This window comes from Melanerpes formicivorus, unplaced genomic scaffold, assembly GCF_026170545.1.
Source record: "Melanerpes formicivorus ecotype bairdi unplaced genomic scaffold, bMelFor1.0.p_v2 SCAF_290, whole genome shotgun sequence".
Taxonomy (NCBI): Eukaryota; Metazoa; Chordata; class Aves; order Piciformes; family Picidae; genus Melanerpes; species Melanerpes formicivorus.
The window spans coordinates 1-21,611 of NW_027142642.1; positions in this window are offsets into that span (position 1 = coordinate 1).

A 21,611-nucleotide genomic window follows, 5' to 3' on the forward strand; every position below is an offset into this window, starting at 1 on the left:
AGCCTGATCCTGTTATCTTTCTCTGCTTGCAAAAATGGATTATTTCCAAAAGGCTTCATTTTGAAAAATGCCCTAACTTCTGTATTGTTGTTGCAACAATAGCAACAAGAGTAAGCTTGGCTGCCTTGGCTCAGAGAAACAGCAGAATTATAAATGTTGCTGATGGAGAGAAAGAAGCCTTAGACCGGAGAACTCAGAAATCTCCCAGGACACTGCTCTGCACATTGGCCACAGCAACCCCATGCAGTGCTACAGGCTGGGGTCAGAGTGGCTGGAGAGCAGCCAGGCAGAGAGGGACCTGGGGGTACTGGTCAATGGTAGGCTGAACGTGAGCCTGCAGTGTGCCCAGGCAGCCAAGAGGGCCAATGGCATCCTGGCCTGCATCAGGAAGAGTGTGGCCAGCAGGAGCAGGGAGGTCATTCTGCCCCTGTACACTGCACTGGTTAGGCCACCCCTCAAGTACTGTGTCCAGTTCTGGGCACCTCAGTTTAGGAAGGATGTTGACTTGCTGGAACGAGTCCAGAGAAGAGCAACAAAGTTGGTGTGGGGTTTGGAACACAAGCCCTATGAGGAGAGACTGAGGGAGCTGGGGTTCCTTAGCCTGGAGAAGAGGAGACTCAGGGGTGACTTTATTGCTCTCTACAGCTACCTGAAGGGAGGTTGTAGACAGGCGGAGGTTGGTCTCTTCTCCCAGGCAGCCAGTACCACAACAAGAGGACACAGTCTCAGGCTGCACCAGGAGAGGTTTAGGCTGGATGTTAGGAAGAAATTGTATACAGAGAGAGTGATTTGCCATTGGAGTGCACTGCCCAGGGAGGTGGTGGAGTCACCATCATTGGAGGTGTTCAGGAGGAGACTTGATGGGGTGCTTGGTGCCATGGATTAGTTGTTTAGGTGGGTTGGATTGGTTGATGGGTTGGATGTGATGATCTTGAAGGTCTCTTCCAACCTGGTTTAGTCTATTCTATTCTATTCTATTCTATTCTATTCTATTCTATTCTATTCTATTCTATTCTATTCTATTCTATTCTATTCTATCATTTAAAGAAAAATAAAATAAAATAAAATAAAATAAAATAAAATAAAATAAAATAAAATAGAATAAAATAAAATAATAATAAAAACCAACACCAAAAATGAACCAACAACCTGCAAATACTTCACAAGCATACTTATTACTTAGCCTTACCATTTGTCTTCATTTGGGTTTAATAACTTTCACACAATTTTAGGGCAACACCTAAAATCCACTACAATTCTTTGGACCATCTCCCCAGCTGCTGTTCTACTTGATTATTACTCTACAGTGACCAAAAAGATGAGTAGTTTGTTGTGGAAATTTTTATGTGGAAATGGAAATGTTTATTTGGGGTGTCTACTATGAGGTACTGCAGAAGATTTTGTTCTATGCCCAGCAAACATCATAGAAGAAAAGATAGTCAGGTACTGAAATTATTTACATGAGATGCCAGAGACCTGCATTTGAAGCTGTTTTCACTTTACAGGTTGGACTTGATGATCTTTGAGGTCTCTTCCAACCTTGGTGAGTCTGTGATTCTGATTTAGAGTGCCTGCTTGGTTTACCTCGGTCTCATACTGCAAACATGCTACTTAATTATTGTAAAGCCTTTTGACTCCAAAGTGTGGAAGCTGATCAGCATTCAGTATTTCTTACAAATAACTGCTTATATTCACTGCATAGGAAGACTTGAGATTTTTGGACAAAGAAGTTCTTTAGTGGTCATATTTTTATGTGTAGTGAAGGTCAGTATGAGTCACAGTATGTTTTGGCTTGGGAAGGACCCTTCTTGTATCCAGGGACATCTTCAAACAGATGAGGTTGCTCAGCCTTCCCTCGAATCTTTCAAGAGGTGAGGCTTCTGCCACCTCTCTGGGCAACATGCTGCAATGTTTCAGGATCCTTATTGTGAAAAATTTCTTCCACACATCTAGTCTGAAACTACCTTTGTTAAGTTAAAAAATGTTACATCTTGTCCTATCAAAGCAGGCCTTACTAAAAAGACTTTCTTGTAGGCTCCCTCAGTACTGAAAGGCCTAAGACACAGCTAGCAGCTGGATAAACAGCCCCAACTCTCTTTTACCTCACAGGAGACATGTTCCATCCCACTGATCATATTTGTGGTTCTCCTCTGGACCTGCTCCAAAGGTTCATATTTTTCCGGTGCTGAGGACACTAGAGCTGGGTACAGTACTCCAGGTGGGGTCTCAGCTGAGCAGAGTAGGCGGGCAGAATCACTTCCTTTGACCTGCCAGGCTGAGTGATGAAGAGATTGAGAGCAGCTGTGCCAAGAAGGACTTTGGGGTGCTGATGGATGAAAAGCTGGACCAGGGTATGGTTTGCTTTCTGGGCTGCAAGTGCACATTGTTGGCTTATGTCCAGCTTTTCATCTATCAGCCCCCCAAAGTCCTTCTTGGCACAGCTGCTCTCAATCTCTTCATCACTCAGCCTGTATTGCTAGTGGGGGTTGCCCTGACAGATGTAGGATCACGCATTTGACTTTGTTGAACCTCATGAGGTTACCATGGGCCCACTTTGGGCATCATTGGCCTCCAAAGTTCTTGAACAGATAGTCAATGTACAACTGTACTTCTTTGGATTGACACGGCCTGGTGTACACATAGGTAGCAAAATCCTTGAAGTCACATCAGAATTTACTGTTCTATTAACAGAATTACATAGAATAAACCAAGTTGGAAGAGACCTTCAAGATCATCATGTCCAACCCATCAACCAATCCAACCCATCTAAACAACTAAACCATGGCACCAAGCACCCCATCAAGACTCCTCCTGAACACCTCCAATGACGGCAACTCCACCACCTCCCCAGGCAGCCCATTCCAATGAGCAATCACTCTCTCTGTATAGAACTTCTTCCTAACATCCAACCTAAACTTCCCCTGGCACAGCCTGAGACTGTGTCCTCTTGTTCTGGTACAGGCTGCCTGGGAGAAGAGACCAACATCCGCCTGTCTACAACCTCCCTTCAGGTAGTTGTAGAGAGTAATAAAGTCACCCCTGAGCCTCCTCCTCTCCAGGCTGAGCAATCCCAGCTCCCTCAGCCTCTCCTCATAGGGCTCGTGTTCCAAACCCCTCACCAACTTTGTTGCCCTTCTCTGGACTCGTTCCAGCAAGTCAACATCCTTCCTAAACTGAGGGGGCCTAGAACTGGATAATTAACAGAATGTTATAATGTTATAAAGGTATTCTTTTAGGAGATGCCATGGAAATAGTTTCCCTACAGTTTATAGGCCATGTCAACTTCGCTTCTGTAAGGTATAGGTTTCCTGACTAAACAAGTGATTCCTTCATTACATTTAGAAGTGCATGCACTGCGTGAGAGCACAGGCACTGTTTATGTGCACTCTGACAGTGATCTTCAAGATGCCAAATGTTCTTACACTCCTCAGTCATCTCCTGCCCTAAATTACATATTTACACCCCTAATGGCTTCAGGGAGATGAAAACTCAGGGCTAAGGCAGCTTTAATCCCCATCTTGGAATTTCAGGCACTTGCACTCTATCCAGCAGTTTAAATAAAAACATCTCGGTTTGTCAAAACATCCTCCTCCTCCTCTCAGTGTTTTGGACTATAGGTTACTACAAGTCAGGGAAACAGACTTGATAGTGCCCCAGCTTACCTTCTTCATTATACTTAAGAAATTAGAAGTCCATTACTGTTCTAAATCTCCCCTCTTTTAGTTTAAAACCATTACCCCTTGTCCTGTTGCAAAAGGTCCTGCTAAAAAGACTGTTCCCATCTTTCATCTAAGCCTCCTGTAGGTACTGAGGGGCCACAGCTGGGTGTCCCATGAGCCTTGTCACCTCCCAGTTATCTGCATTTAGTGACGACAAAGCCTGAATCATTCCTAAATTAAAGGATATTTAGGCTCAATTTACATGTGCAATTTAAGCATTAAATAGGAAAGGGGACTGGGGAGTAGAGGGGAATGCAGAGGACAGTTGTGGTCTAATTCCAGCCTCTAATCAAGAAAAATGGCATGTTTGCATAAGAAATTTCAATGTAAGACATGTTTGCCAGAAAGAGTTCTCCCCAGCCTTCATGGGCGTATTAAGCCCTGCATTTAGGGGACACAGTCTCAAGCTGTGCCAGGGGAAGTTTAGGCAAGAGGTGAGGAGAAAGATCTTCACTGAGAGAGTTGTTAGCCATTGGAATGGGCTGCCCAAGGAGGTGGTGGAGTCGCCATCCCTGGAGGTGTTCAAGAGGAGATTGGACGTGGTACTTGGTGCCATGGTCTAGTCATGAGGTCTGTGGTGACAGGTTGGACTCGATGATCCTTGAGGTCTCTTCCAACCTTAGCGATACTGTGATACTGTGATTTCGTACTGTGTTTTACCCAGAATGAATGTAAAGAGGTTTACAGCAACAGAAAGGAAAAGGTAAGATCCGACCATTAGTGCCTTATGAGATTGATTTGGAATGATAGGTCTGTGCAGCAAGCTTTCACAACTTGCTACCAAACAACTAAATCAATTGAATTAATAGAAAGAAAATGAGACAAAATCACAGAATCAGAGAATCACAGAATGCATTAGGTTGGGAGGGACCCTCAAAAGTCATCTTGTCCAACACCCCTGCAGTGGGTAAGAGAAACCTCTAACTAGAATCGAAGAAATCCTGCTGTATATCTTTTTTAAAGCTTTTGGAGATGGTGAATTTTCCTCTTTGTTTCTCCAAATTCTATTTCAGTGTATTGTCCAGCTCCTCATACATTTTCATAATAGCAATACTTAGTACTGCCATAACAGCTTATAGTTCCCTTGCCGCATGCAAGCAATTACTGATGTGCGTCCACACTGCCGCAAATTAGGCCCACATGTAGCTTTATCACGCGCATGCAATTTCTTCGTCATTTAATCTCAGCTGTAAATGACAACTTTGGAATTCTCTGCCTCTCTAAATCTGCATTTCTCATTGAATTTAAATGGATCTGGTATCTATAAATAACCACATCAAACCTGAATATTGCATTCAATTACTTTGTGTTTGCTGTGTTCACACGGCATCCCCGCTGGGCTTTCACGCTGTTTGCGTTAGCAAACCTTTTCTTTCTCAAGCGGCCGCCTGTATTCATGATTAACAACCTGAACTGAGGCTTAATTTTTTAAAGCTTTTTCTCTGCCTTTTACAAAAGGTACACAACAGGTGATCTGCGGCTACAGCTCAACCATTGCTCTTTTAAACAAGGCTTCATTTGCAGCTACAATGGTTACAACTGGGTCAGAAGATAAGTAGTTGGTCCGTTTTGCAGAATGCAGCATGAGAGTGGGAATAATAGCATCTTAATAGAGGCAGACACTGCATGTAGGTGCCCAGTAAGAGAGGGTCAGGTGGTGAAATGCTTACTTCAGACAGCTGCAATACCCCACAGGTAGCATAACTGGATTCACCAATTGTGCTTACAAGGCTGTTTTGGAACAGCCTGACCAGGGATGAATTTTCTGAGTTTGACAGGCAGAGGTTGGTCTCTTCTCTCAGGCAACCAGCACCAGAACAAGAGGACACAGTCTCAAGCTGCGCCTGGGGAGGTTTAGGCTGAAGGTTAGGAGGAAGTTCTACACAGAGAGAGTGATTGGCCATTGGAATGGGCTGCCTGGGGAGGTGGTGGAGTTGCCATCACTGGAAGTGTTCAGGAGGAGACTTGATGGGGTGCTTGGTACCATCATTTAGTTGATTAGGTGGTGTTGGATGATAGGTTGGACATGATGATCTTGAAGGTCTCCTCCAACCTGGTTTATTCCATTCTATTCTATTCTACACTACTCTATTCTATTCTATTCTATTCTATTCTATTCTATTCTTCTCTCTGACTGTAGCAGCAGCCTCAGGGCTGGCTCTGGGGCAACATCACAAGGAGAACTCCAATGCTGGCTGTGACACAGTACACAAGAAAAGGTGCATCTCACCACCATGGGCTATATGTTACACCCTGCTGCTGGACAAGGAGTTTCTGTCTAACCTTCTGGGCTAACAAAATGTTCTGGATGCTCAGCCAGAATGATTATGGGGGTAAAGTGCTGCCTAGCAGCTCCTCACTGTTAACTGGAATTTAGTCTTACAATAAGTTTAGGCTGTTCACAGGGCAGTATAAATTTGCAGAGCCTAGTCTTCCCTGTGGCCTGTGTTTCAGGTCATTAAGTATTATTATTAAGTATTCAGGTCATTAAGTCATTAAGCCTGAGTATCCTTCTTGGGAAAAAATCAAGTGCCCCTTCATATGAATATTACATAGGTCATGGAGGAAGATAAGATCAAGAGCAGACAGATTCAGAGGCTAATGCCTCTGAGTTAACATGAGGATATGCAGTTCTACTAAGGAACATAGATGCGCCGTGAACAATTGCTCAGATTTACTACCTGATAAAACCTTGCAACATTCATTCAGAGCTGATCAGCTCTGTGGAAAAAGAACCTCTGTGCAACACAGGATTTGATAACAAGTGGCCTGCTCAGATACCCGACATGTCGCAGCAGCTACTTCAGAAGCAGGGGACTATTTCCAAATGGTAGTGAAATTAGGAAAGCACAAGATATTTGCACTCACCAAAAGGTATTGTGAAAAACAAATGGGCAGGTGTGTCTGTGAAACACAGATATTTTAGATGGACTTGCTGGAATGTGTCCAGGGAAGGGCAACAAAGTTGGTGAGGGGTTTGGAACACACCCCCCTAGGAGGAGAGGCTGAGGGAGCTGGGGTTTCTTAGCCTGGAGAAGAGGAGGCTCAGGGGTGACCTTATTGCTCTCTACAACTCCCTGAAGGGAGGTTGTAGACCGGCAGGGGTTGGTCTCTTCTCCCAGGCAACCAGCACCAGAGCATAGGTTGGACTCGATGATCCTTGAGGTCTCTTCCAACCTTAGTTATACTGTGATACTGTAACAAGAGGACACAGTCTCAAGCTGTGCCAGGGGAGGCTCAGATTGGATGTTAGGAAGAAATTCTATACAGAGTGAGTGATTGGCCATTGGAATGGGCTGCCCAGGGAGGTGGTGGAGTCACCATCACTGGAGGTGTTTAGGAGGAGACTTGGTAGGGTGCTTGGTTGATTAGATGGTGTTAGATGATAGGTTGGACACAATGATCTTGAAGGTCTCGTCCAACCTGGTCTATTCTATTCTATTCTATTATATTCTATTCTATTCATTGTTTTCTTCTTTTAGTCACTAGTGCCTCATTTGTGCCAAGAGCCCTTTCATATTAGAGGTGTACCTGTCCATTGTAAGTGCAGATCAGGTTCGTGATCATCTGAAGAACCTGAAAGTGTTCAAGTCCATGGGACCCGACGGGATACACCCACGGGTACTGAGAGAACTGGCAGATGAAGTTGCTAAACCCCTCTCTATTATATTTCAAAAGTCCTGGCAGTCTGGTGAAGTCCCCACAGACTGGAAAAGGGGAAACATTGCCCCCATCTTCAAAAAGGGCAAGAAGGAGGAACCAGGGAACTACAGGCCAGTCAGTCTCACCTCTGTGCCTGGAAAGATCATGGAACAGATCCTCCTGGAGTCACTACTCGCTCAAAAGAATAGTGAAGAGGTGATTGGGAACAGTCAGCATGGCTTTGCCAAGGGCAAATCCTGCCTGACCAACCTGGTGGCCTTCTATGAGCAGGTGACAAAATTAATAGACGAGGGGCGAGCAACTGATGTCGTTTACCTGGACCTGAGCAAAGCCTTCGACACTGTCCCGCACCACATCCTGGTCTCCAAACTGGTGACACATGGGTTTGATGGGTGGACCACTAGATGGATAAGGAACTGGCTTGATGGCCGCACCCAAAGAGTGGCTGTCAATGGCTCCATGTCCCAGTGGAGGCCAGTGACAAGTGGAGTCCCTCAGGGATCAGTCCTGGGACCTGTCTTATTCAACATCTTTGTGGGGGACATGGACAGTGGCATTGAGTGCACCCTCAGCAAGTTTGCTGATGACACCAAGCTGTGTGGTGCAGCAGACACGCTGGAGGGAAGGGAGGCCATCCAGAGGGACCTTGACAGGCTGGAGAGGTGGGCGCAGGCCAACCTCATGAAGTTCAATGGGAGCAAGTGCAGGGTCCTGCATCTGGGTCGAGGCAATCCCAGGCACAAATACAGGCTGGGCAGTGACTGGCTGGAGGGTAGCCCTGAGGAGAGAGACTTGGGGGTGCTGGTGGACAAAAAGCTCAACATGAGCTCTCAGTGTGCACTTGCAGCCCGCAAAGCCAATCAGATCCTGGGCTGCATCAGGAGAAGTGTGGCTAGCAGGTCGAGGGAGGTGATCCTCCCCCTCTACTCAGCCCTGGTGAGACCCCACCTGGAGTACTGTGTCCAGTTCTGGAGCCCCTATTACAAGAGGGATGTGGAGGTGCTGGAACGTGTCCAGAGAAGGGCCACGAGGATGATCAGAGGGCTGGAGCACCTCTCCTATGAGGACAGACTGAGGGAGTTGGGGCTGTTCAGTCTGCAGAAGAGAAGGCTCCGAGGAGACCTAATTGTCGCCTTCCAGTATCTGAAGGGGGCCTACAGGAAGGCTGGGGAAGGACTTCTCAGGATCTCAGGTAGTGATAGGACTAGGGGGAATGGAATGAAGCTGGAGGTGGGGAGATTCAGGCTAGATGTGAGGAGGAGGTTCTTCACCATGAGAGTGGTGAAACCCTGGAATGGGTTGTCCAGGGAGGTGGTCGAGGCCCCGTCCCTGGGGGTGTTTAAGAGCAGGCTGGATGAGGCTCTGTCCAGCCTGATCTAGTGTGGGGTGTCCCTGCCCATGGCAGGGGGGTTGGAACTAGATGATCCTTGTGGTCCCTTCCAACCCTGAATGAAACTATGAAACTATGAAACTATGAAACTATGGTCCATGGAGGTTAAGGCAAACAAAGTCACTTCTAATTCAGAGTAGGAAAAGATAATAAAATAAACCCTTACTGTGACTGAGAAGGCAAGAGAGACCTTTCAGCTTTTCAGTGCCTGGTTTATCTGGGTGAGGATTTCACAGCTGCTGCTAAAAGGCATACCTTGGCTTATTCATGTGGAAACACATGCATAGACCCATGTAATATCCACGTTCCACTTCAGATCTTTTCTAAGAGTATCAGTACCTGCCACTAACACTCCTTCATTTCAGTGAAATTCACCTCTGTGCAAAGATGGGAAAACACTTCACTAAGCTGAAAACAAAACCAAATATATGTGCTATGCGAAGAATGGTTCCCGAGGCGCCATTCTCACAATGATTTATAAACAACTGCCCAATTTAAGCCAAGTGTCCTGCGTGTCAGCTGAAAATATTTAAAGGATACCCTGGCTGTTATGGTAATTAAACATGCATGAGATAAAAACTAGCAAACACACAAACCCAGCCATAGTTGCCCAAGATTACTTATATTTACAATCATGAAATAGTTATATTTAATAAGTAAAACAGAACAATGTGGTGACAGCAGGACAAGAATTTTAAATCCACAGCAAAGAATGTGCTGTGCTAAAGAGTCAACAAAAATGTAAGTCTGAAGGGCAGAAAATAATGATAATACTGAATGAGAAAATAAAATATTAAGTGAGCAAGAGACCTCAAAAGCTCAAGGCTGCATGAGCAGCATGATTATCCACAGTGACTCCCGAGTTTTCTTATAAATCTTAACAATGCCAGCAGCATTTCATTTCTTCCTAAGACAGGGAGAGCACTTCACAGAGGAAAAATCATCCAACTCTTTAGCTAGAGGTGGGAGGTGAGGTTCTGCACCACTTTTAGACACTTACCCTGCAGGAACTGCTTCATCCATATAATTAAGAAGTGCAGGGATTTGCCTCCAGTACAGCCTTTAAGGAAAAACAAGAAGGAATTCTGAAAGGCTCTGAAAAATCATGCCTTTCCCAAAATATCAGATCCCTTTTCAAAAGTGCAGTTCTCTTTATTGATGGATTCTTTTAGGAACTGCTCTTTCTTTCCTGCTAAATACGAGTTTTTGGCTAGAAAGGAAAAAAAAAATCACAGGATCACAGAATATACCTGGTTGGAAGAGACCTTGAAGATCATCTAGTCCGACCTTTGACTTAGTACTGAAGGGTCAACACTAAACCATGTCCCTAAGCATTAGGTCCACGTGCAACTTAAACATCCTTAGATGCTGAGTCTAGCACTGCCCTGGGCAGACCATTCCGATGTTTGATAACCCTTTCAGTGAAGAAATATTTCCTAATATCCAGCCTAAACCTCCCCTGGCAAAACTTGTAACCATTTCTTCTAGTCACAGAATCACAGGATCACAGATACACCAAGGTTGGAAGAAACCTCAAAGACCATCAAGTCCAACCCATCACCACAGACCTCATGATTAAACCATGGCACCAAGTGCCACGTCCAATCCCCTCTTGAACACCTCTGGGATGCCCACCTCCCTGGGCAGCCCATTCCAATGGCTAAGGACTCTCTCAGTGAAGAACTTTCTCCTCACCTCGTGCCTAAACTTCCCCTGGCACAGCTTGAGAGTGTGTCCTCTTGTTCTGGTGCTGGCTGCCTGGAAGTAGAGACCAACCCCTTCCTGGCTACTTTTGATGAAGGAGAAGAGGCTGGTACCTTCCTCACTCTAACCTCCCTTCAGGTAGCTGTAGAGAGTGATAAGGTTTCCCCTCAGCCTCCTCTTCTTTAGACTGAACAACCCTAGCTCCCTCAGATGCTCCTCATAGGTCATGTGCTCCAGGCCCTTCACAAGCCTTGTTGCTGTTCTCTGGAAATGCTCCAGTACCTCAATGTCATTCCTATAGTGAGGGCCCCAGAACTGAACACAATGCTTGAGATGTGGCCTCACCAGTGCTGAGTAGAGGTGGTGGATCACCTTGCTGTATGAGTACTTCCTATTCCCAAATGCAGTGCAATTGCTTCCTGTATTAAAAAAACAATAGGGAGTTTTTTTTAATGCAGGCTTGGCCTGTATGACCCATGGATCATCAGGAGGAACTTCTGATGATTGAGATACTGCTGAAAACTGAGCAAAAGCAAACTTGGTAAGATCCCGTAGAGTCATCCATTTGTGCTCTGTATCTGTCAACATTATGTATACTTCTTATATGGATGCAATAGCTCTGACACAATCAAAACCTTTCAAATCACCAGGGCAAAAGGTGTTTACACTTTGCAATGATTTCCAATTGCTTTGTTCTCTTTTTGTAACTCTCACTTTAATAAGTATGTGTAAAAACTTTTAGTTCAGAGAACCAGCGTCAGAGGAAGCAAACAAATGCTTCTTACATTGTTTCACCTTCTCACTTTGAGCATTTTAAGTGTTGCTATTGATGCATATAATTGCTATTATTCAGAGGAAAGATCTACTTAGGTTAAATGTGAACTGTTGTAATCACAGAATCACCAAGGCTAGAAGAAACCTCAAAGATCATCAAGTCCAGCATGTCACCACAGACCTCATGACTAAACGATGGCACCAAGTGCCATGTCCAATCCCCTCTTGAATACCTCCAGGGATGGTGACTCCACCACCTCCCTGGGCAGCCCGTTCCAGTGGCCAATAACTCTCTCAGTGAAGAACTTTCTCCTCACCTCGTGCCTAAACTTCCCCTGGCACAGCTTGAGACTGTGTCCTCTTGTTCTGGTGCTGGTTGCCTGGGAGAAGAGACCAACCCCCTCCTGCATATACCCAGAAAATGTCCATCCACATCATGTGAGAAATTTTTTCCATATTTAAACTCTTTTGTTCCTTGATTTTGCCAATCCTTGTCAGAAAAGATTAATTAGGACCAGGATCTATCCAGCTCTCAAGTTGGAAGCAGAAAAGAAATCCTGACATTTTTTGAGTTCAAGACTCGGAATAAACTCTTTCTTTTGGCTTTTGTGTATTTCTGCGTGTGTGTGATTAATGGCAGCACTGTTTTGCAACAGTGAATACCTGCCCAGACACCCTTTTAAACATTACACAGCAGAAAGCATGTGGGAAAGCCTGCTGAAAATGCAGATGTTTTGGTTCTGCAGAAATTGATATTGATGGCCTGGAGTTAGATGAGTCAGTTCTGCGTTTCACTGTCAGCTGAGAAGAACACAAAACTTAAGTGGAGCTCATTCCTTTCATGTTTTTCCTGAAATCATCTCAAACAGCTTTGGCATTTGTTTTCACTTCAGAGACCAAGAGAAAGATGCTTTTGATGTGCTATTCGTTAGAGGGTTGTTTTCCAGCCTGCAGGTCACATTCTGCTAGGCAGTCACACCAGTGATGAAGGGGTGATAAAGAGCAAAGCTCAGCTTGCCCTGCTTTGACAGGCTCCTTAGTTCTACCCCCAGTCAAAGCAAGGATTCTTGGGAGAAGGCAGCACTGGTAGCCCTGGGAGATAAAAAATGTGGCAGAGGGTCAAAGCAAGGTGAGGAGGTCAAACTGAGAGGAAGCAGAGTTTGGGGTGCAGGGACATCAGCCCAATAAGGTAGTACCATTTCTTGAGCAGGATAGGGCAGCATAGGGCAGCAGGCTTTTTGGGAAGTGCAGGGAGCTCATCACAGGCCAAGGAAGGAGAGTCTGTAAGGAGCTAGAGGAAAGCAGCACAAGCACTGAGACCTCCCTAACTGTGATTGGCAGCCACTGATGTCAGTTATTCATATGGAATAAGGAAGTGAAAAGGTTAAACCTTCCTACAAATTCAGGCAGGGGGATTTTACTTTGAGTCTCTAACTTCCCATCAGAGTGTCCCACTTTACCACTCTAGTGCCAAATAGTTATCTTTCACTGTGATGGGTATATCCCTGTGAATAATTTCATTTTCAGTGGGTTTGCATTTCAAGCTTTTCAGCCAGCTGCAGGGCTGGTTTCAGTAAATAAATTCCATCTGCCCACATTTTCCCAGTGATGGTTCCAGCTTTGCATGAAATGTTAAAATCATGAAGTAGCCTGGTCCACATACAGGTTTTGCAAGTTTTAATCTGTACTGTTTGGATCAAGTCTGGTAGTCATGTTACTGTCCTACTTCAGTAGAGTTATGTAAAATACAGACAAGGCATAGACGACAACAACAACCAAAGAATATTCTATAGATTGTTTCAAACAATATTCTAGAGATTTAAAGCAACAATATAAAAATCTGCAGGTCATGACTTCACAGTATCACAGTATCACAGTGTCGCTAAGGTTGGAAGAGACATCGAGGGTCATCAAGTACAACCTGTCACCACAGACCTCATGACTAGACCATGGCACCAAGTGCCACATCCAATCTCCTCTTGAACACCTCCAGGGATGGTGACTCCACCACATCCCCGGGCAGCCCATTCCAACGACCAATGACTCTCTCGGTGAAGAACATTCTCCTCACCTCGAGCCTAAACTTCCCCTGGTGCAGCTTGAGACTGTGTCCTCTTGTTCTGGTGCTGGTTGCCTGGGAGAAGAGACCAACCGCTTTCTGGCTACAACCACCTTTCAGGTAGTTGTAGAGGGCAATGAGGTCACCCCTGAGCCTCCTCTTCTCCAGGCTAAACAATCCCAGCTCCCTCAGCTTCTCCTCACAGGGCTTGTGCTCAAGGCCTCTCACCAGCCTTGTTGCCTTTCTCTGGACACGTTCAAGTGTCCCGATATCCTTCTTAAACTGAGGGGCCCAGAACTGGACGCAGTACTCAAGGTGTGGCCTAACCAATGCAGGGTACAGGGGCACAATGACTTTTCTGCTCCTGCTCACCACACTATTCCTAATGCAGGCCAGGATGCCATTTGCCCTCTTGGCCACCTGGGCACACTGCTGGCTCACGTTTAGGTGGCTGTCAGTCAGCACCCTCAGGTCCCTCTCTGTTTGGCATCGCTCCAGCCACCCTGACCCCAGCCTGTAGCTCTGCATGGGGTTTCCGTGGCCAAAGTGCAGCACTCGGCACTTGGACTTGTTAAATGTCATCCCGTTGGACTTCGCTCATCTGTCCAGTCGGTCGAGGTCCCTCTGCAGAGCTTTTCTACCCTCTAACTGACTAACATCTGCTCCCAACTTGGTGTCACCTGCAAATTTGCTGATTACTGACTCAATGCCCTCATCCAGATCATCAATGAAGATGTTAAAGAAGATGGGGCCCAGCACTGCTCCCTGGGGGATGCCATTGGTGACTGGTCGCCAGCTGGATGTGGCACCATTCACCACCACTCTCTGGGCTCCGCCCTCCAGCCAGTTCCTAACCCAGCACAGAGTGTAGTGGTCCAAGCCACGAGCTTACAGCTTAGTCAGCAGTTTGCTGTGGGGGACGGTGTCAAAGGCCTTGCTGAAGTCCAAGTAGACCACATCCACAGGCCTCCCCACGTCCACCAGATGGGTCACCAGATCATAGAAAGAGATCAGGTTGGAGAGGCAGGACCTGCCCCTCCTAAATCCATGTTGTCTGGGCCCGAGCCCTTGGCCATCCTTCAGGTGGGAAAGTTATTGCCGCCAGGATAATCTGCTCCATCACTTTCCCTGGCACTGAGGTCAAGCTGACTGGCCTGTAGTTTCCAGGTTCCTCCATCTGACCCTTCATTTGGATCTCTAAAAGGGATTGCAAAGTTGACTTCCCCAAAAAGATTGCTAACTGAAGGGTGCAGGTTTTCCCAGGTCCCACATCTGAGAGCACATGCAGTGGAAAAAAATCCAGATGCGGCAAGTAGGTTGATTTAGCAAACTGAACCAAGTGTGACGTGTCAGAACAGATATTAGACACAGTATTACAAAGAAACTTTCCACCTAGCCATATTTTATCAGACTTTGTGAGAGACTAAAACCTTGTCTTTCCTTGTGTGACTCAACAAAGATAAAATCACTTGCTGCTTGCCCAGACAATAGCTGATGTGTGTTGAGCTGAGCCACTGGAATGACTCTTGGAAGGTGCAAAGATAATATTGCTCACTGGACCACCGCTGGCCTCACAACAATGAACCGAGGCCACCTTCGGGAATATGCATAAAACAAGATAATCTCCACCCATCAAGTACCCTGGGAAGGGGGATGGTGAGACAATGGATTCACCACCTGTTTCCTGATGTGTAATGAGTGTGTGGGCAGGTAGATGGAGAAGGAGGAGGCAGAGGCCCCCCCCCTCCATCCAGACCCCTGCCCAAACACACAGGAATACACAGAAAGATTTCCTGGGGAATGATACCTGGATACTTACCTAAGGATGATTTCCTGGCCCCTAATTTCCTGAGGGACAATACTTGGACACATACCTAAGGACTAAAAACTGTATAAAAGACTTGAGCAACTACTGGCTCAGCAGAAGAAAAACAGAGATGAAGGAAAACACAGAAGGCGGCCAATGCCGCTGAGAAGGAAAGCACGAGACAAGGAAAAGCCCGGGACAATGCTGCTCCGAAGAAAAGAGGCCATGGAGCCTGGAAGAAGCAAACTGAACCCTCTCTCCCTGTCCTAAGTTCCGCCTGCTGCAACTCATGGAGCTGAAGAAGCTGCTCAGAGGACCACATCTCTTCTACAGCCAAAGCCTCAGCACCTTTCCTTCACTGACTCAAACTGTCGTGGGGGGCTGAGGGGTGTAGTAATATAATTCCTTTCCTCTTCTCCCTCTCTTCTCTCTCTCCCCTTCTGATCCATCCACTTTATGTAATAAATCGTCTAGCTGTTGATATTTTGGAGTCGTTAGTGCCTCTCATTTCACAACATGGGAATATTCAAAAGAACTGAGTCTCTTTCCCTCTCCAGACTGAGACAGACTTCCAAAACAAAGTGCACTGAAGTTATCCAGCATATTCCATGTAGATGCTATGCACCAAAAATATAGCTGGTTTTCCTTACACCAACTGAATGAAGCAGCTCAAGATAGATCTTTCAGAAATTCTATTTAGAAAACTCTTACCAAAAAAAATATCTTTGATTGTGTTAAAAGAAGCCAACAACAAAACACAATAGAACTTGGAATATTCTGATTTCACTCAAAACTTGCACAAAATAAAATTCATTAGTCATTGTAATTCACAATTTAAAATTGAATTAAAATGCAGGTCCTGCAACTGGTTTAGAAAACAAAAGATCCAATAAAATCCTTCTTCATTCAGGCCATTTCTGTAGAATCAGATGTTCTATCAAGTACAGTGTGGCCAGCAGGAGCAGGGAGGTCATTCTGCCCCTGTACACTGTACTGGTTAGGCCACACCTTGAGTACTGTGTCCAGTTCTGGGCCCCTCAGTTTAGAAAGGACGTTGACTTGCTGGAATGAGTCCAGAGAAGGGCAACGAAGTTGGTGAGGGGTTTGGAACACAAGCCCTATGAGGAGAGGCTGAGGGAGCTGGGGTTGCTTAGCCTGGAGAAGAGGAGACTCAGGGGTGACCTTATCACTCTCTACAACTACCTGAAGGGAGGTTGTAGCACTTGCAGCCCGCAAAGCCAATCAGATCCTGGGCTGCATCAGGAGAAGTGTGGCTAGCAGGTCGAGGGAGGTGATCCTCCCCCTCTACTCAGCCCTGGTGAGACCCCACTTGGAGTACTGTGTCCAGTTCTGGAGCCCCTATTACAAGAGGGATGTGGAGGCGCTGGAACATGTTCAGAGAAGGGCCACAAGGATGATCAGAGGGCTGGAGCACCTCTCCTATGAGGACAGACTGAAGGAGTTGGGGCTGTTCAGTCTGCAGAAGAGAAGGCTCCCAGGTGACCTAATTGTGGCCTTCCAGTATCTGAAGGGGGCCTACAGGAAGGCTGGGGAAGGACTTCTCAGGATCTCAGGTAGTGATAGGACTAGGGGGAATGGAATGAAGCTGGAGGTGGGGAGATTCAGGCTGGACGTGAGGAGGAGGTTCTTCACCATGAGAGTGGTGAAACCCTGGAATGGGTTGTCCAGGGAGGTGGTTGGGGCCCCATCCCTGGAGGTGTTTAAGACCAGGCTGGATGAGGCTCTGTCCAGCCTGATCTAGTGTGGGGTGTCCCTGCCTATGGCAGGGGGGTTGGAACTAGATGATCCTTGTGGTCCCTTCCAACCCTGAATGATACTATGATACTATGACAGGCGGATGTTGGTTTCTTCTCCCAGGCAGCCAGTACCAGAACAAGAGGACACAGTCTCAGGCTGCACCAGGGGAGGTTTAGGTTGGTTTAGGAAGAAGTTCTATACAGAAAGAGTGATTGCCCATTGGAATGGGCTGCCCAGGGAGGTGGTGGAGTCACCATCATTGGAGGTGTTCAGGAGGAGACTTGATGGGGTGCTTGGTGCCATGGGTTAGTTGTTTAGGTGGGTTGGATTGGTTGATGGGTTGGCCACGATGATCTTGAAGGTCTCTTCCAACCTGGTTTATTCTATTCTATCTGCATTCTCTGATTATCAGAACAAGAATAATTCCTCCTCAGTCAGAAGTTTCCATTTCTAGGGCTAATTAAAAGCATATATATATATAAACCTGTGAGGCTGAGAGCCGAGGTCAGAGCTGCAATGTGTTAAGTAGGCTACAGTTTGTTGTGTACCCATGCCCTTTATACATGTTCCTGTAGCATTCACAATAATAAATAAAACCCAAAGGAGGAACAGCTATTTTAGAAGATAAAGCCAGCAAAATCAGTGAAATGAATTCATAAAGATCATGACACAGAGATTTTATATATATATATCTGTAAAAAGAACAGGCTGACTTTAGAGTATGTCAAAGAATCAGAGCTGAGAGGCAAGACAGAAACTGTAAGAGTAATGATAAGGAGAAACCTTGGAAGGGTCTGTGTGCAGTCAGTGCTTTGAAGAAGGAAAAGCAGCAATGAGTGGGGATTTTCACTTTAGTTTCCTAAATATGAAGTGTGATAAGGAGAAAGACTGAGCTTGAGTAAGAAAACTAATCCCTTGATAAGCCTGAGAGAAAGATGTGGAGCACAACAGAGGTCAACGTACCTAAGCACCACCGAACCACGCCTGGTTTGTAATACACAGGCTGCACTGTAAACCTCCTTACTGTTGGGTAAAAGATAAATTACAAATTATTATAAATTTGGAAGTGTCTTGCATTTTCTGTGATGTCAGCAAAGGTCTGACATAGGTTCATTCTTCAAAGGCAAGAGTAAATTATGTCAGTTTGGCTCAAGGCTTCTATATTGATATATTCTATTTATACTGAGACATTTTAGATCCATATCCATTAGTCCTCTATCTGCTATTTACCTATAGGTCACTTTGCGAGCTCATATGAGCAACTTTTTTCTGCCAATGTGATTATTGTTAGCGATTTAAGCAAAACTACTACATAATGTTGACTTGCTGGAACGTGTCCAGAGAAGGGCAACAAAGTTGGTGAGAGGTTTGGAGCACAAGCCCTCTGAGGAGAGGCTGAGGGAGATGGGGTTGCTTTGCCTGGAGAAGAGGAGGCTCAGGGGAGACCTCATTGCTCTCTACAACCCCCTGAAGGGAGGTTGTAGACAGGCAGGGGTGGTCTCTTCTTTCAGGCAACCAGCACCAGAAGAAGAGGACACAGTCTCAAGCTGCACCAGGGGAGGTTTAGACTGGATGCTGGGAAGAAATTCTTCATAGAGAGAGTGATTGTCCATTGGAATGGGCTGTCCAGGGAGGTGGTGGAGTCACCACCATTGGGGGTGTTTAGGAGGAGACTTGATGGGGTGCTTGGTGCCATGGTTTAGTTGATTAGGTGGTGTTGGATGATAGGTTGGACGTGGTGATCTTGAAGGTCTCTTCCTACATGGTTTATTCTATTCTATTCTATTCTATTCTATTCTATTCTATTCTATTCTATTCTATTCTATTCTATCCTATCCTATCCTATCCTATCCTATCCTATCCTATTCTATAATGAGAATGAGCTCTACAATACATATAATGGTACTGATATCACCTTTTGTCTTATACTTGACCTTTATACTCCATGTTAGCTTGATTCTCAAAAAAAATAAATATTTCTTCTGCCAGTTCCTGGTTCACTTGAACCTTTTTTTTTTGGTCCCTTTTTCTTGCTGCCCTCCCCTGGATTTTATAGGTATAGGTGTCTATTAGGTTAAGTGGAAAAGGAAACGTAAAAATCTTCAGAGTCCTCACTGGGAAGAAGCCAGAAAATTATTAACTGCCATGGAGTAATTTTGCAATGTTTTTAAACCGAAAAACTCGACAGAAGTACAAAATTACAAAAAGAAGGAAAAATTGTTCCTGTGGAAAACCATTTTTGTCAAATGTAGTACTTCTCACTAACTACAGATGTCCATCAACTGCGGTCAAGAATCACTCCTGACGGGAAAAAGTGGGTCTGTGGTGGGTTGAGAGAGAAGGCCTAAGCTTTCTCTCCCCCACAAAGAGGAAGAAAGAAAACCACAGCTAACTCAGCTGGAGAAGCAAAAGGAATGTTATATTTACAAGCAAAAATGAATTACAGGTTACATATATACACAATATACAGTATTTACAATATATATACCGAAATATACAGCAAAGTAAAAAAAAAACAAGAATACAGGAACGAAATTCCCTCCGCCATGACAGAGGAGGGTTCCCCCTGTACCCCCTTCTCTCCCCCTTACCTCCCTTTTTTCCCAAAGAGGGTTAGAAAGAGAGAAAAAGGCAGTTATCAATAAAGCAGAATTCTAGTAGGCCTATTAGTAGGAAGAGTTGCTTATCTGTTCAAGGTCGCTCTGGCAAGGAGCCCAGAAGCAGGCAAGCTGGAAGAAGGAAGGAAAGGGACGAACTGAGAGAAAATCCCAGCTGCACAAAATTTATAACTGCGTTCTACCAATCTACCAATGAAATTCGTTTAGAATATCTGATTGTTTTTGTTATTATTCCAAAACATTCAGCCAGAGTGTCCCAGCACTGTCCCTTTCTTAAAGGCACAGCCTCAAACGGTCACAGGGTCTCAAAATTGCACATGAAGTATCTGGAGCCTCATGCCACAGCCTTCAATTAATGAGTTTATTCTCACTACTGATTTTTTTTTCCCCCTCTATTATTATTGGGTTGCATTCTTATTCTTACTGCAATATTCAGCTGGCTACAGCCCAGCTTGACATTTTGTTTCCCTTATGATCTTTTCTCGGCAGCTTCTAACTGTAAACTTTTTACTTCTTCCTCTCTCTTGCTTGCACCATTGTTCCATTTCTAGTAGAAGGCATTTATTATTCTCCTCTTATTTTTGAGAAATCCCTCTTGAATACATATTAGATGGCTTTTGGTCCTCTCATTTTCATTTTGCTGAGAAATGACTGTCTTTTCAGTCACTTGCCACTGTCAAACAGATTCTTAGGAGACATAAATCTGCAGAACTCTGCTGTCTTCACTGGAATCACTCTCTTTTATGTTAGCAGAAGACCTCACTTAAAATCTCAAGTTGTTTCTTCTGTTATACCTCAAGAGCAGCTGATACACCTCAAGAGCAACTTTCTCTCTCCAGTCGAAAAACTGTCTTTAAAGAAAGCCCATTGCACCCCTGCACTAATATAGCATCTTTTAAATAGCTACATATACTTTTAAAATGAAAAAAAATAGATTTTACAAAATCCTTTTTGTTCCACTCACTTGAGTTATCACATTTATGTTTGGGAAGATCTGTAAAGGCTTTTCATGGGAGGTAAAATGGAATCATAGAAGTATAGAATGGTCTGGGTTGGAAGGGACCTCTGAAGGTCATCTAGTCCCCCCCTCTGCAGTAAGCAGGGGCATCCTCAACTAGATTAGGCTGCCCAGGCTGCATGAACTCTTAACTGGAAACTCTAACTGAAATGATCCTTGTGGCTTGTGAAATCAATAGATTAAAATATCTGTCAGAGCACAGGAGCATAGTTCAGGAGACAGACAGGTTTCTGCTTCTCTCTACCTTTGTATTGTTAAAATTTCTGCAGAAATATAAAACACATACTAGAAGAAGCAGCAGAGGCTCTTTACAAGCTGAAAAGTACTTTCAAACCTTGTGGAAATGGTGACATTTGAGAGTATTTCTTTAATACAGACCAGGGTTTCAATAATTGCACTAGCACTTCCTCATTCATCCTTGGAGTGGTAAACCACTTTTCAAAGTCCACTCACTGCCATTTCAAACAAAACAGCCTCTCCAGTGCACATGATAACCCTCTCCAAAGCACAAATAGATCTGTGTAGTTTTGTATCATGACATTACAGGGCTACGTTCTCATTTGATGTCATTCAGGGGACATAAGCACTTGTAGGGGCATGTTGTGAAGGCATCCTATGCCCAGAATTATGCTCCAGATATTGCCAAAACTTGTCCCAACATGTTTGGCTTACGTCCCTCCCTTCCCCTTCCTTTCTGGAGTGGGTGCTCAGCCTAGAGTTGGGCAAAAAAAAAAAAAGACCAGGGCACCAATCAGTCTCAGTAAACAACCCAACCTGCCTTCTTTGGGGTAAACAACACCATTGAGACCATTGCATGGGATGCTTATGCCATGCCTGTACTCCTTCCAAGTTTGGGCGTAATTCTAGCCACATGCTTGGTCATAGGCTGAAAAGGTCTAATCAAGGTGAACATTGGTCCAAATTCAAGGTCCAAGTAATGTATATGTATGCCCCAAGCTGCAAACAAGCCACTTTTTGCCTCTTTGCCTGAGCTCTTTGCACTTTGCTACCATTCTTTGTTCTTAAGCTCTTGCTGTTGAGCTTCTATTAAGGTCTGCTCACTTGCATGCACACTACCAGCCTCTGCAGTCCAGAGAGAAA